This window comes from Coregonus lavaretus, assembly GCF_964263955.1.
Source record: "Coregonus lavaretus genome assembly, chromosome: 1".
Lineage (NCBI taxonomy): Eukaryota > Metazoa > Chordata > Actinopteri > Salmoniformes > Salmonidae > Coregonus > Coregonus lavaretus.
The window spans coordinates 24,153,032-24,170,010 of record NC_139988.1 but is presented as its reverse complement, the minus strand read 5'-3'; positions in this window follow the sequence as shown (position 1 = coordinate 24,170,010).

Below are 16,979 nucleotides of genomic sequence, written 5' to 3'. Positions count from 1 at the left end.
AACGCGTTATTGGTAGTTACGACAGAGATGGAAGTAGAAGCAAGACACCCCCACTCGATAATATTTCTTCTTCTGTGGGTTTTATGGCAGACTACAACCCAAAAATGTGTATTACCGCCACCAACAGGACGGGGTTGAAAAAACTAATGTAAAAATAAAACCAATACGTGATAGGGAAAATTAACTTCATCCACTCAAAATTAAACAATAGTAAAAAAACACATTGACAAAACCAAAACCCCAAAACTCCCACTTCTTCCTTCCTTAAAATCTTCATATCTCCCTTCTCAGACCTGAGAAGGTGGTACGGCTTGTGACAATACTCCATGCAACTCCACTGCCGAGAAGTCTTTCAGTTCAAGGAACCGTTCCGCCGCATCCACAATGATATCTATTTTCCTGGACTTCCTCTCCACCTTGGCAGTGCCATTAATCACCATAGCTATAAAGGCCACAAAGTCCACCTTCTTAACCTTTAACATATCTGTGTCCGGCTGTTGAACGGCAACCCCTGCAGCCTTCAGTGAAGGCCTATCCACCACCATGGACTCTTCAGGAGCACCATTCGAACCCTCAAACCTTTTAACAGCCACTGCATATAACATGCTCTGGACAGCCCTGACTTTGGCCACCTCATTGTCTTTCACCCTTGTTGGGCATTCCAAAGACGTGGCTTCATGGTTCCCACCACAATTGCAAAATGTCACATTTTCATCACTTTTAAAACACATGATATGATCTTTTCCACAACTTGGACATCTCGGCTTCTCCCTTCTGCAAACACTTGAAACGTGTCCAAAAGCTTTACAATGATCACACTGCATTGGTCTTGGAACAAATGCTCTGACTCTGTAGTTTATATATCCCAACTGCACTTGAGTAGGGAGAGACTATTTTTAATCTCTGCAACATCGACTTCCCACGAAACGCCAGATATTACCAAGGGGGTGCCCTGTTCCGAAGAGACACACAGGACATATCAAACTTCACAAATCGGGTGAGATGCAACACACGCTCCTTCAGATCCTCAGAAGAACCAAAAATCAAAACAAGCCCGCCTCTCGTGATCCTCACAGCTGTCACTTTACAGAGGACTCTCTCCACCAGTTTGGATATACACACGTTTTTGAGCCGTTTCCGCTCTACTTCCTGAACTCCTCCCGTCGATGCAATCCACTTCCGTTCTGCCGGGCTGGGTTTGTTTTGCTAGCTAGCTCCGTTGTGCCGACAAAGCACTGATATCGCAGTGACAAAGAGGATATAAAAATTACAATTACAACATGAAGAAAAGTGGTTCGGGAACGACGTGTGCGGTAGTTGGTTGCAAAAACTCGAGAAAGCACCTGAACGAGTGGTTAGATAGAGAGTGCTACGACCACAAACCAGCTAGGAAGAGGCAATGTCCATGCGCTCCATTGTTTACATTTTTTCGCAAGCCTGATACCGACTCGGAATCAAGGACCTGGCTGAAGGCATTGAATCTAAAGAAACCACCCCTCAACGTTTTTGTTTGTTCCTATCACTTTGTTGACCAAAAACCTACCAAGGATAATCCTTTCCCAGAGTTGTGGTTGGGATACAATCGCCCTCCCCAGCCAAAGAGGCGTCAACTCACCCAGCGGACCACTGCCTCCCCCCAGATAAAGAAACGCAGACTTGAATCTGAGGGTAAGTTCAGCAACTTTAGCTATGAAGCTGACAATACTGTTAATTATGAAGAAGTTGTCATACATTAACATTGCTACCGGTATTTTGCTAAGGCAGTTGATTGTTTTGGAGATGGGACAAACAATGCCCACGATAGCTACATCATTAATTGTGTGTGTGTGTGTGTGTGTGTGTGTGTGTGCCTGCCTGCGTGTGCCTTAGTCTACATCATAAATACAATGCAAGGTGGCAGGCTGTTGTGATGATGATTGTGTGAGTGCAATGTTGTAGTACACATTTTTCCATTATGATGTTTGTAGTGAGAGGACTCTATGCCTGCATTAATTTTGCTCCATCCATGTTTTCTCTTCCCCTTTTTAGATGCTCCAGAAACCTGTCAGCCTGTCTGTGAGGCCGAGCCTGCTACACCAGAATTTCGAGATGCCCAGACCCAATGGGAGGATCCGTCACATATTGATCACATTTACTGTTCAACAACACAGTCTGTTAAAGTAGACAAGGCCACACAGTGCGAGGCAGAAATGGGTCCTACTGTGACCAGCACCACGGTCATTGATGATGCTAGGTCCCGGCTGTATACAGGAGTGCTTATGGTTCAATTCTTCACCCTGGTGACGGTGTTGTTGCCTTTCAGTAAGCCATCAATTACCCTTCCTGTTGTTGACCAAATACTTATGACGTTGATGAAACTAAAACTAAACCTAATATTAGGAGATATTGCTCACTGCTTCAATGTGTCTACATCCATGGCAAGCATTGTGATTAGTCACTGGATTGACGTGATGGGGGGTGAACAGTTCAAAGTCCTGATCCCCTGGCTTCCAAGAGAGACCATTCGTGCCACCATGCCCTTGTCGTTTCAGAGGAACTACCCTCGAACCACCTGCATCATTGACTGTGCCGAAAGTGCCATGCAGAGAGCCACAAACCACGACTCAAGGAGTGACACTTTCAGCCAGTATAAATCACGCAACACTGTGAAATATCTCGTCGCTGTGGCCCCTAATGGGCTAATCATGTTTATATCTGATGCCTATGCTGGCAGAAGCAGCGATAAGTTTATCACCATGGACAGTGGGTTCCTAGACTATCTGAGGGCTGGTGATGAGGTCATGGCGGACCGTGGGTTCACCATTCGAGACTTGCTTGATGAGAGAAGGGTCAGTTTGAACATCCCTGCTTTCACCTACAGGCGCAATCAGTTGACCAATGAGGAGACGACACGCACCAGGCGAGTAGCCAATGTCCGCATACATGTGGAAAGAGCAATCCAGAGACTGAAGGTGTTTAAGATTTTATCCCAGAATGTTCCCATCAGCATGGCACCGAAACTGGACAACATCTTAACCATCTGTGCTGGCCTAGTTAACCTGAAGAGTCCACTGATCAGTGAGGTTTAGAATCTTGCCCTGTGTCCCTGTCTACCAACACCCAGCCATGTTGTTCATTAAATACAGATAAACACAACAAATACTGCGTGCATTGTATTTTTTAATATTATATATGAATATTTTCATAGTGATGTAATTGTGTGGGCTGCTTTTCTATTTTACTTTTTAATACCTGTTAAGATTAAACACGCAATCTTTCTTGTTGAAGCCATTTGTTTAGTTTCCTCAAAACAATTAATTAATCCAGTGTTATTTATGTACAGTATGAGCTTACTATGAATTATGAACTGTGTTAAAATAAATTGTAGCACTCTAAGGATTGAAATTACATCAAACTTTATTTTCACTCAAACAGTAGGCACACTGATATATTGCACAGCATAAAGAGATCATGTAAACAATGGACATCTGTTGGCTCCTGTGGGCATGACCTAAATAAGGCAGTTTATTTTGGTTTTTAAATGCTGAGATATTTACTGCAGAACTGTAACCTTCCCTCAACAAAATCATTTTCGGGAGCATGTGGGCAAAGTAGAATGTGCGCAGCCTTATGATATGCCCCTGGACAAAGCCTTGGTCGTAGGGTACTTCGATTTCTAGGTGCTCAGTTTTGTTCCAGATCACCAACTTGGAGTGCTGAAGCCCTGTGCAGTGCATCCCAATTTGTACCTGCATGTAGTAGCCTTTTGGACCATTGCAGGCAAGCTTGTTCCCAAGCTAGCGGCTGTGTTTACACCGGCAGACGTTGTGCAAACAACTTCCGGCGGAAATGAAATGCATTTGTGTAGAGTTATGGCGCCACCCGGGATACAGCGCGTAAACTTGTCTATATCAAATGGATTCTTCAAAATCGGTAATCCAACCAGCTGCTCCTCATTAACAAAACGTACTCCTACAAGATAAGAAGGGACATTCTCATCACTGTAAGCTACTTTGCTCCTTTTTCTATAATTTTGGACAATATTCAAATTCTCATTCGTCTTCTTCTTCTTCTTCTTCTGTGGGGTTTATCGGCAGTTGGCATCCAAAGTTATGGTGCATTACCGCCACCTACTGTACTGGAGTGTGGGCCAGAGACAGGGATAATCTAAATCCTACCTGCCAGCCCTGTTGCTCTTAAAAAAGATAACAAAATATTTGAGACTATATCTAATGACGTTCTACTCAATATACTCTTTAAACTAATTTCCTGTATCCCCTTCTCCCTCATACTAGATATCATCCTCTCTCTTTCCCTCTGATACTGCCCACACTGTAGCAATACATGCTCCACGGTCTCTGTTTCCTGACAATAATCACACTTTCCTGTTGGATGCTTTCCTATCACATTTAATGTCTTATTCAACTGGCTGTGTCCCACCCTCAATCTTGTAAAAAATTGCCTCCTCTCTTCTGTCCCTTCTTGCCATCCTCCCCTCCCTGACTTTCCTCTGTACTTGAAATAAATGCCTTCCCTTGTTATCTCTATTCCACTGCTCCTGTCATCTATGCACCATCACTGTATATGTCAGTCTTTTTGCCTCTGCCTTGCTCATTGAAACTTCAACATCAACATCCCCACTACTAAGTGCTTGTTTAGCCAGTTCATCTACTGCCTCGTTCCCCTCCACCCCCACATGGGCTGGGACCCACGTAAATCTTATCTGTATACCCATCTGTTTAATTCTGCCATGGGTTTATTCCAATTCTCCTTGATCCCCCCGCCATTATATCCACGCTCCACATCAGCGTCTGCTTCCGCCATCTTTTGCCCTTCCACCAATGGAACATCTAAACGCGTCCCTAATATTTTCTGCTTACATGACAGTCAATGAACCAAGCAGACCAGACCCAGCTGCTAATGAATTGGAGAGCCACCCCATTAAGCAGACCGGAACTGAGCATTTTTTTCTATGGTAAACAGCCTGAGTCACTATCTTCATTTATCCACCATCTTTGGTTAAGAGTGTGACGCAATAAGATGAGTCAAATCCGGTTAACGTTTTTTTTATTTTGGAATCCTTCAAAAGAATAGTACATCTTTGCCTGTAAACTCTGTAAATGAATAATGAAAGCAAAAATGATGGGGATGTGCTCAATTATTGACATGTTTTATACTATTTATCAAACACACCGATTTCTAAAAGTAATTATGTGATCTATTTGTTTTTATTTTATTTATTAAGTCAAAAAAAGTATTTAGCGGTAATGACCTCCATCTCATATGATCCATACTGAAATTATCATTTTTCATAGATTAAACAGCGGTTATTTTCAAGTATTTTCATAGTTCCTTAGGCCTACTCATGATGGTTAATTTGTGCCTTCAGAAAGTATTCACACCCCTTGAATTTTTCAACATTTTGTCATGTTACAGCCTGAATTTAAAATTGATTACATTTTGATTTTGTGTCACTAATCTACACACAATACCCCATAAAGTGGAATTATGTTTTTAGAAATGTTTACAAATTAATACAAATGAAAAGCCGAAATGTCTTGAGTCAATAAGTATTCAACCACTTTTTTATGGCAAGCCAAAATAACTTTAGGAGTAAAAAAAAGTGTGCTTAACAAGTCAGATAATAAAATGCATTGACTAACTCTGTGTGCAATAATGGTGTTTTACACATACAATAGTCTGTAAGGTCCTTCAGTCGAGCAGTGAATTTCAAGCACAGATTCAACTACAAAGACAAGGGAGGTTTTCCAATGCCTCTCAAAGAAGGGCCCCTATTGGTAGATGGGTAAAACATTTTTTTTGAAGTTATTAATTACACATTGGAGGGTGTATCAATACACCCAGTCGCTACAAAGATACAGGCGTCCTTTCTAACTCAGTTGAAAGGAGAGGAAGGAAACGGCTCAGGGATTTCACCATGAGGCCAATGGTGATTTTAAACCAGTTGCAGAGTTAAATGGCTGTGATAGGAGAAAACTGAGGATGGATGAATAACATTACTCCACAATCCTAACCTAAATGACAGAGTGAAAGGAAGGAAGCCTGTACAGAATAAAAAATATTACAAAACATGCATCCAAAACAAAGCACTAAAGTAATACTGCAAAAACTTTGGCAAAGAAATTAACTTTTGGTCCTGAATACAAAGCATTATGTTTGGGGAAATCCAACACAACACATCACTGAGTACCACTCTTCATATTTTCAAGCATGGTGGTGGCTGCATCATGTTATGGGTATGCTTGTAATCGTTAAGGATTGGGGAGTTTTTCAGGATAAAAAATAAACTGAATGGAGCTAAGCACAGGCAAAATCCTAGAGGAAAACCTGGTTCAGTCTGCTTTCCAACAGACACTAACCACATTTCAACAGTTTTTATGCGAGTAAAGTCATAACGTATAAAAAACAATCACGACACTTGTGATAGAAACAGGAAGTTTGGTACAATTTTATAAATGCTGACAGAACATTTGTTTGTTCGACATGGTGGGATCTTTTAGTGTCGGTAAAATTAATTATGCGAGAAATGGCAGTGGAAACGCCTTTATGCACAAATATTGATATAACAACCATCATATTGAAGTAAAATTGGAGTCAGATGACATGGTGTGTGGTGCTCCCACCACGACTCTGGAAACCACGCAGTTTATTAGGCTACAGATTACATAAGTTATGATGAACTTCACAGGGTGGTGAAAGTGCATGGTGATCTTGATACTCCTTTCCAATAAATATTGAGGGTCTTATTCTGGTGACATGATGATTGATGCTTGACTGCCATTTGACAAAAAAAAATGTTCTCGCTCTTATCCATAATAATCTCATCATGTAGACTAGCCTACCTGCACAGCCTACCCACACTGTACTGCGAGCTGTTGGCTAGAGCACACGTGCCAAGACCAGAGTAGGCACATTTGCTATTTAACGCAATCGTTTTTGTTGAAAATGCAATGGAAACACATTTAACTTTAAAAAAATATTCGGTACATGAAAACGTAATCGAAAAAGTAAATTGTGTGCACTATGTCATCACACACTGATTTTTTTAATCTGCAACAAGTTTGATGGAAACACACCACTGGTGAGAAAATGTGCATATTTTCTTAATGTTGATTTTTGAATATTTGCATGAAAATCTGTCGCCAAATGAATGGAAATCTAGCTACTGGGAGACAAATCCACCTTTCAGCAGGACAATAACCTAAAACGCAAGGCTTGTTATACACTGGAGTTACTTACCAAGACAACATTGAATGTTCTTCAGTGGCGTAGTTACAGTTTTGACTTAAATCAGCTTAAAAATCTATGGCAAGACTTGAAAATGGCAGTTTGCAATGATCAAAAACCAATTTGACAGAGCTTGAAGAATTTTAAAAAGAGCAATGGGCAAATATTGTACAATCCAGGTTTGCAAAGCTCTTAGAGACTTACCCAGAAAGACTTACAGCTGTAATTTTTTCTCCACTTTGACATTACAAAGTATTTTGTGTAGATCGTTGACAGAAAAATGGCAATTAAATCAATTTTAATCCCACTTTGTAAAAAAGTCAAGGGGTCTGAATCCTTTCTGAAAGCACTGTATTTACAGTGCCGTGAAAAAGTATTTGCCCCCTTTCAAATGTTCTCTATTTTGCATATTTTTGATACTGAATGTTATCAGATCTTCAACCAAAATCTAATATTAGATAAAGGGAACCTGAGTGAACAAATAACAAAAATAATTTCAACAGCTAAATGCATCAATCATGTGGACTTTGAGATGAACTTTGAGTGATTAAATCTACTAAGAATGTTATAAAAGATATATACACAAATAATCCACCCATGTCAATTCTATTCAAAAGCCAATACAATATAAATACAAGACCTTCAGGTAACTTGCACCTTCCCACCTGCCACAGCAGACACTGCCAGTTTTCAATTACAGTAGCTACTGTGGCTCTCTCTACTCTGGAACACATACATTGCCAAAAACCTCCATACGACTAACAACTTCAAACATAGACTCTGACCTGTCCAATAAGCCAAACCATAAAGAACCCCACAGTTAACAAGCACTCTCTCTCTCTCTCTCTCTCTCTCTCTCTCTCTCTCTCTCTCTCTCTCTCTCTCTCTCTCTCTCTCTCTCTCTCTCTCTCTCTCTCTCTCTCTCTCTCTCTCTCTCTCTCTCTTTAAGAAAAGGAAAATAATAACATGCTTACAATTGTTGTCAGACTCACAGCACAAGACGATGGGGCTTGGTGTTGAAATTATTATTGAAAATTATATCATAATCCAATGACTCAGTTAGTTCTCTATCAAAGGAGCGATGTGGCTGACCTTTAATGCCAAAGTACAGTGCATTCCACTGAACACATGCATTTTCTGTACAAAATGTACTGCCCTATTAACACATTTGTTTTAAAATAGTGATGACATGGACCATCACGTTATTTTATTTTCTATTTTAGGACCTTGGGCATATCTGAAACAAATCTGTAAAACTTATTTCATGAAGATTTTGAATCTGGCCTTATAAATAACACAAAGTAATGTACAATCTTAAAGGGTTCTTCAGCTGTCCCCATAGGATAACCCTTTTTGGTTCCAGGTAGAACCCTTTTGGGTTCCATGTAGAACCCTCTGTAGAACCCTCTGTACTGAGTGTACAAAACATTAGGAACACCTTCCTAATATTGAGTTGCACCCCCTTTTCCCCTCAGAACAGCCTCAGTTCGTCGGTGCATGTACTCTACAAGGTGTTGAAAGCATTCCACAGGGATGCTGGCCCATGTTGACTCCAATGCTTCCCACAGTTGTGTCAAGTTGGCTGGATGTCCTTTGGGTGGTGGACCATTCATGACACGCTCAAACCGGTTGCGCCTGGCACCTCCTACCATATCCCGTTCAAAGGGACTTAAATCTTTTGTCTTGCCCATTCACCCTCTGAATGGCACACATACACAATCCATGTCTCAATTGTCTCAAGGCTTAAACATCCTTCTTTAACCTGTCTCCTCCCCTTCATCTACACTGATTTAAGTGGATTTAACAGGTGACATCAATAAGGGATCATAGCTTTCACCTGGATTCACCTGGTCAGTCTGTTTTGTTGTTTTGTTTCTTTGACATTCAGATGCTGAGCTACAACCTTCTATAGCCGAGGAGACAAAAAATGGATTTTACATTGGAAGTAATCTAATTCTGTCATTATCAATTGATTAAGCTATTCACTTTCTGTACAATATAATATTATTAAACCCAGACAGCTTTTGGGGAAACACTTGTGACCTTCTCTCATTGGGTTAAGCAACGGAAGAATAGTAGCCAGCAGTTAAAGCTTACATTTTTCTGCATCGGTAGGCCTACTCTGTCTGGGGTGGAAAGGTAGGCCTAACTTTTGAAAGTACCATGCTCAGATTCCTAAATGACATCTCAGATTTAATTATTTGCAAACAGGGACAGTTTCGTTGCAAACAAGACACATGAATTTGGCATTAGAGAAATATGATAAGATGAACACATAGGCCTATCTCTCTGTCCCTTCTTAGCCTGTAATTTCGGTAATACAGTATGTGTGGTTTAAAAAAAGATTCAGCTAATATGTACATGGGTGACTAGTTAACGTTAGTTTGGCTCTCTCTGTGTGTTCGTGCCGTGAAAGGAGGGGTTCTTCTTTGTCTGAAAGCAATGGCTAGCTAGTTTGCTAACTATTCTAGCTAACTAACTGGCTGAATAAGTTGACGACGGACTCGCTCAAGCTGTCGGGACTAACCCACAAAGTTAGACACGGACACGAACGATCTGCTTGCGAGTTGATACACTGGTGGTTTGTTGTGGCCGAGTATTGGCGCTAAACCGTGTTGTTGGAGTCCGGCATGCTAGCTGGCTGTGGCGTCTTATGACTAGGTGCCCGGACGATTTTCACGGAATAATACTGTACCTAGTTAGCTAGCTGAATAAACTAAGTTAGTATATTCCTAGAAAACATTGAACCGCTGTAGTTTACAACAATTATAGTCTCTGAGGTGGAAGTTGGGAGAGTTATATTTGGGAGTTGTGGTGAGGGAGGCCCCGCTCTCTCCTTTCCCAGATGTTTAGTTCATTTCATTCCGATCTCCTCTGCATTATTGTAGCCATTTGCTGCAGCCTGTCAACTATGCCTCTGCCTATCCCTGTTCTCTCCTCTCCGCACAGGCTATACAAACGCCTCACACCGCGTGGCTGCTGCCTCTCTAACCTGGTGGTCCCTGCACGCACCACCCACGTGGAGTTTCAGGTCTCAGGCAGCCTCTGGAACTGCCGTTCTGCTGCCAACAAGGCAGAGTTCATCTCAGCCTATGCTACCCTCCAGTCCCTCGACTTCTTGGCGCTGACGGAAACATGGATTACCACTGAAAACACTGCTACTCCTACTGCTCTCTCCTCGTCTGACCATGTGTTCTCGCATACCCCGAGAGCATCTGGTCAGCGGGGTGGTGGCACAGGAATCCTCATCTCTCCCAAGTGGACATTCTCAATGTTTCCCCTGACCCATCTGTCTATCTCCTCATTTGAATTCCATGCTGTCACAGTCACTAGCCCATTTAAGCTTAATATCCTTGTCATCTATCGCCCTCCAGGTTCCCTTGGAGAGTTCATCAATGAGCTTGACGCCTTGATAAGTTCCTTTCCTGAGGATGGCTCACCCCTCACAGTTCTGGGGGATTTCAACCTCCCTACGTCTACATTTGACTCATTTCTCTCTGCCTCCTTCTTTCCACTCCTCTCCTCTTTTGACCTCACCCTCTCACCGTCCCCCCCTACTCACAAGGCAGGCAATACGCTTGACCTCATCTTTACTAGATGCTGTTGTTCTCCTAATCTCACTGCAACTCCCCTCCATGTCTCCGACCACTACTCTGTATCCTTTTCTCTCTCGCTCTCCTCCAACACTACTCACTCTGCCCCTACACAGATGGTAATGCGCCGTCGCAACCTTCGCACTCTCTCTCCCGCTACTCTCTCCTCTTCCATCCTATCATCTCTTCCCTCTGCTCAATCCTTCTCCCTCCAATCTCCTGATTCTGCCTCCTCAACCCTCCTCTCCTCCTTTTCTGCATCCTTTGACTCTCTATGTCCCCTATCCTCCCGGCCGGCTCGGTCCTCCCCTCCAGCTCCGTGGCTTGATGACTCATTGCGAGCTCACAGAACAGAGCTCCGGGCAGCTGAGCGGAAATGGAAGAAAACTAGACTCCCTGCGGACCTGGCATCTTTTCACTCCCTCCTCTCTACATTTTCTTCATCTGTTTCTGCTGCTAAGGCCACTTTCTACCACTCTAAATTCCAAGCATCTGCCTCTAACCCGAGGAAGCTCTTTGCCACATTCTCCTCCCTGCTGAATCCTCCTCCCACCCCCCCCCCCCCCCCCCCCCTCCTCCCTCTCTGTGGATGACTTCGTCAACCATTTTGAAAAGAAGGTTGATGACATCCGATCCTCGTTTGTTAAGTCAAATGACACTGCTGGTCCTGCTCACACTGCCCTACCCTATGCTTTGACTTCTTTCTCCCCTCTCTCTCCAGATAAAATCTTGCGACTTGTGACGGCAGGCCGCTCAACAACCTGCCCGCTTGACCCTATCCCCTCCTCTCTTCTCCAGACCACCTCCGGTGACCTTCTCCCTTACCTCACCTTGCTGATCAACTCATCCTTGACCGCTGGCTATGTACCTTCCATCTTCAAGAGAGCGAGAGTTGCACCCCTTCTCAAAAAACCAACACTCGATCCCTCTGATGTCAACAACTACAGACCAGTATCCCTTCTTTATTTTCTCTCCAAAACTATTGAGTGTGCCGTCTTTAGCCAACTCTCTTGCTATCTCTCTCAGAATGACCTTCTTGATCCAAACCAGTCAGGTTTCAAGACTGCTTTCAAGACTGAGTGGCGCAGTGGTCTAAGGCACTGCATCGCAGTGCTAACTGTGCCACTAGAGATCCTGGTTCGAATCCAGGCTCTGTCGCAGCCGGCCGCGACCGGGAGACTCATGGGCGGCGCACAATTGGCCCAGCGTCGTCCAGGGTAGGGGAGGGAATGGCCGGCAGGGATGTAGCTCAGTTGATAGAGCATGGCGTTTGCAACGCCAGGGTTGTGGGTTCGATTCCCACGGGGGGCCAGTATAAAAAAAATATATATTCACTAACTGTAAGTCGCTCTGGATAAGAGCGTCTGCTAAATGACTAAAATGTAAAATGTAAATGTAAATGGTCATTCAACTGAGACTGCTCTTCTCTGTGTCACGGAGGCTCTCCACACTGCTAAAGCTAACTCTCTCTCCTCTGCTCTTGTCCTTCTAGACCTATCTGCTGCCTTTGATACTGTGAACCATCAGATCCTCCTCTCCACCCTCTCCGAGCTGGGCATCTCCGGCGCGGCTCACTCTTGGATTGCGTCCTACCTGACCGGTCGCTCCTACCAAGTGGCGTGGCGAGAAGCTGTCTCCGCACCATGTGCTCTCACCACTGGTGTCCCCCAGGGCTCAGTTCTAGGCCCTCTCCTATTCTCGCTTTACACCAAGTCACTTGGCTCTGTCATATCCTCACATGGCCTCTCCTATCATTGCTACGCAGACGACACACAACTAATCTTGTCCTTTCCCCCTTCTGATAACCAGGTGGCGAATTGCATCTCTGCATGTCTGGCAGACATATCAGTATGGATGACGGATCACCACCTCAAGCTGAACCTTGGCAAGACTGAGCTGCTCTTCCTCCCGGGGAAGGACTGCCTGTTCCATGATCTCGCCATCACGGTTGACAACTCCGTTGTGTCCTCCTCCCAGAGTGCGAAGAGCCTTGGCGTGACCCTGGACAACACCCTGTCGTTCTCCGCTAACATCAAGGCGGTGACCCGATCCTGTAGGTTCATGCTCTACAACATTCGAAGAGTACGACCCTGCCTTACACAGGAAGCGGCACAGGTCCTAATCCAGGCACTTGTCATCTCCCGTCTGGATTACTGCAACTCGCTGTTGGCTGGGCTCCCTGCCTGTGCCATTAAACCCCTACAACTCATCCAGAATGCCGCAGCCCGCCTGGTGTTCAACCTTCCCAAGTTCTCTCACGTCACCCCGCTCCTCCGCACACTCCACTGGCTTCCAGTTGAAGCTCGCATCTGCTACAAGACCATGGTGCTTGCCTACGGAGCTGTGAGAGGAACGGCACCTCCGTACCTTCAGGCTCTGATCAGTCCCTACACCCAAACGAGGGCATTGCGTTCATCCACCTCTGGCCTGCTGGCTCCCCTACCTCTGCGGAAGCATAGTTCCCGCTCAGCCCAGTCAAAACTGTTCGCTGCTCTGGCACCCCAATGGTGGAACAAGCTCCCTCACGACGCCAGGACAGCGGAGTCACTCACTACCTTCCGGAGACATTTGAAACCCCACCTCTTTAAGGAATACCTGGAATAGGATAAAGTAATCCTTCTCCCCCCCCCCCCCCCTCCCCCTTACCCCAGCCAATTTCTTTTTTTTTTTTTGTAAAGTGGTTATCCCACTGGCTATAAGGTGAATGCACCAATTTGTAAGTCGCTCTGGATAAGAGCATCTGCTAAATGACGTAAATGTAAATGTAAATGTACAATGACGTAGAATTGCATGACGTTTATAAAAGGCATTTTTTCTCGGACCTGCAAACACGATGGTAGATTCATGCAATGCTTTTACTCTAAAGGAGACCTTTCCACCCCTACTCTTGTCCACGGTGGTCTGAGAACCCACAACCTTCTGGCCTGCAGCCCTGTGTGCTATCAACATTTCTGCATTGCCATCTAATGCTTACAGGACGAAGAACAGTTTGTAAAACTGCATATCTAAGGCTGGTCTGTCCAAGAAGTTAAGGTAAATGGTAAGCATGTTCTCTGCTATCCACTTTGTTTTAATTATTATTTTGGGTATAGGTCAGGGTTTAGGTAAAATCAGGGGCGGAACTTTCACTGGGGCTGGGGAGACATGTCTCCCCACATTCTGAAATTGCATTTTTGTCCCCCTCAGTTTTATCATTGGAATGTGATTCAAAACACGGCAACGGTGTGCTTTAGGAGCATGCGGATGCCTCCGAGCGGTCGTGTAGGCTGTTTGGAGTGTTTTTCTGAGTGAGGAAAAAAAATATATATATAATCTGTCCCCCGCATTTCTAAAACCAAAGTTTCGTGCCTATGTAAAATAGATTTTGCTGAATGAGGGCCATCCATTTTCATTTCAGAGAGGTCCGATTTTCTCCATTTAACCCTTATTATAAATAACGTTCACTCTCTTACGATTCCCCACATGGTAATTTCTTGACATTGTTGGTAGCTATTTGGCCATCCAGAATCACAACAACTTCTGCCCGATTGAAGCGTGCGCATTGTTTTTGTGATGTTCTGTGCTAACCCATCTATATCAACTGCAATGGCTCTCTCTCCCTCCCCCTCTGGTTTTGGAGGAGAGGTATTCATTAAAGTGTTGTATTCATTCAAGTGTGAGTGTAGCTCTGGATTAGCAACATATTTTGTTCACACATACACACAAATGCAATTGAAGTAGCACGAATAATCTACACACTTGCATAGGCAAAAATAAGGCGCCTTCATTTTAAATTCTGATGCAAAATGCGGTCTTTGTTGCAAGATGACCCTAATATGTTTGTTGCACCCTTCGTCTCCTCTCATGGTCTGATTACAACCGCTTCAAAGGACTGACATGTCTATTTTGGGAGGAGTCTGCCTCTTTCAGAGGAACAGATGAGGCTGGCATGACATTTGGTGCCACACTGCCACTTAAAACCCTCTGATCCTTGAGGGTTGAAAGCAGACAGACACAATTGCAGCTCTCAGGGACATTGACTTAGAGCCAATTTATGCTTGATCCGAAAATGTGGTCGGAGGCGCCATTTGAATGGTGTGACGCATCGTAGGCACGCAGAGGCCAAATTGAGCTCTGTACCGCATTGCTGTGCGGCTCTCAAATTTGGAACAATGCGGAGGGCTCCATATAGCTCCGCATTGACATGATTGGTTGACGGTAGGTGAGGGAGGGAGATCTTTTATAAACACACACTCACTTCCTTGACAACTTCCTTCACAACAGCTCTGAGCTGCTCGGTGAAGCGCAAGAAGTATGAATGCCCTGACTTCTGCAGAGGCCATATCACTATAATGTCTCGATCACATGGACAGAGTATTGCATAAAATGGGAAGCAGCATCATCTGGATATGTGTGCAACAAAAGTTCAACATTCACCTTCTGCTACCATTTCTGTCAAGCCGTTTGATGCATATGTTTAATAAATCCAATTTATGCACCACACGACGCACTGAAACTGCCTCTGCAACACAATGCTGCAAGGCAAACGCAGCGTTCCATTGGAAATGAATGTGCTTCTGGTGTACCAAAATGCAATGACACCGTCGGTGTGATCAAGGCATAAATGCTGCAATGCCAATGCAGATGTCGGAATGACCATGCAGCGCTTTTAAGTCCCTATTCACACTTCCAGAGATGAAGGAGAGTCTGAGGAGCAGTCAGACAAAAGAGATTTCTACATTTCAATTCACATTATATCCTTGTGTTATCTTTCGTTGTGGCTGGCATTGTGACATTCTTGGTCCGCAGCTAAAATTGACCGTAAATATCACAGTAGCCACTAGCCTGGAAAGCCTTGTTCACGTTACCCATAAACACTCTGTTACATTGCGCCCGATGCCATGCATTTCAATGGGGACATCCACAACGGAGTGGTAATGCAACGCCCCCTTGCGGTTGAAGGCTCCGTTGCGAGATGGACACCACATTGAACTTTTTCGAACTTTGCGTCGTATTCAGTCCAGCCAGAGTCTGTCGAAGAAAAGTTAGTTACCAAACCACAGAAGAAGATAAAATATGGTTTTCGGTGATGGCTTTATGGGATAGCTAGCAACTTCAATGACCCATTCCTATAAGTGAGTACTATTTTAATAGTAATGTTAAATAATACGCATTGGCTGTTAAGCCAATTATATTATATGACTTTTGCCTCCTGTTTGAGTTTATTGTGATGGTTTTTGATAATTATTAGGTGGAGGTTGGTAGCTACAATGGTATCTTCAACCTAGCCTAGCTTTTAGCTAACTAGCTAGCTGCTCTACAGTGCAAGCTAGCTTGACTTGCTATAAAGTTAGAGAAACAAGTTAAGGAAAAAGTAACCAAACAAAATGTTTTATCACCTGAAACAATATTTATCCTGTCTTGATTAAAAAGGTCATTTTTTGCAATCTCCCAAAATAAATGTGATCTCTGACGAGAGACAGGTTCTCCTCCTTCTTGCTTTACAAACACTACACTTGTCCGTTCAGCAGTGGGGCAAGACTCCGTGAAGATGCCGTATGGCATAATGAAATATGTGACGATGTAAACAAGGCATTATTTAAGCAATAAAGCCATAGGGGGTGTGGTTTATGGCCAATATACCATGGCTAAGGGCTGTTCTCCTCGCATGACACAACGCGGAGTGCCTGGATACAGCCCTTAGCTGTGGTATATTGGCTATATACCACAAACCCCCGAGGTGCCTTATTGCTATTATAAACTGATTACCAATGTAATTAGAGCAGTAAAAATAAATGTTTTGTCATAACCCGTGGTATACCACAGCTGTCAGCCAATCAGCATTCATGGCTCGAACCACCCAGTTTCTATGTGGTTTTAGAAACTGTTCTTCGTCCTGTAAGCATTACATGGCAATGCAGAACAGTTTATAGCGCACAGGGCTGCAGTCCAGAAGGTTGTGGGTTCACAGACCACCGTGGACAAAAGTAGGGGTGGAAAGATCTCCTTTATAGTAAAAGCATTGCATTAATCTATCATCATTTTTGTATTGTACAGAAAGTTAATAGCGTAATCAATTGTTAGTGACAGAATTAGATTACTTCCCAAGCAAAGTCAATTTCTTTGTCTCCTCGGCTATAGAGGTTGTAGCTCAGCCTCTGAATTTCAAAGAAACTAAAC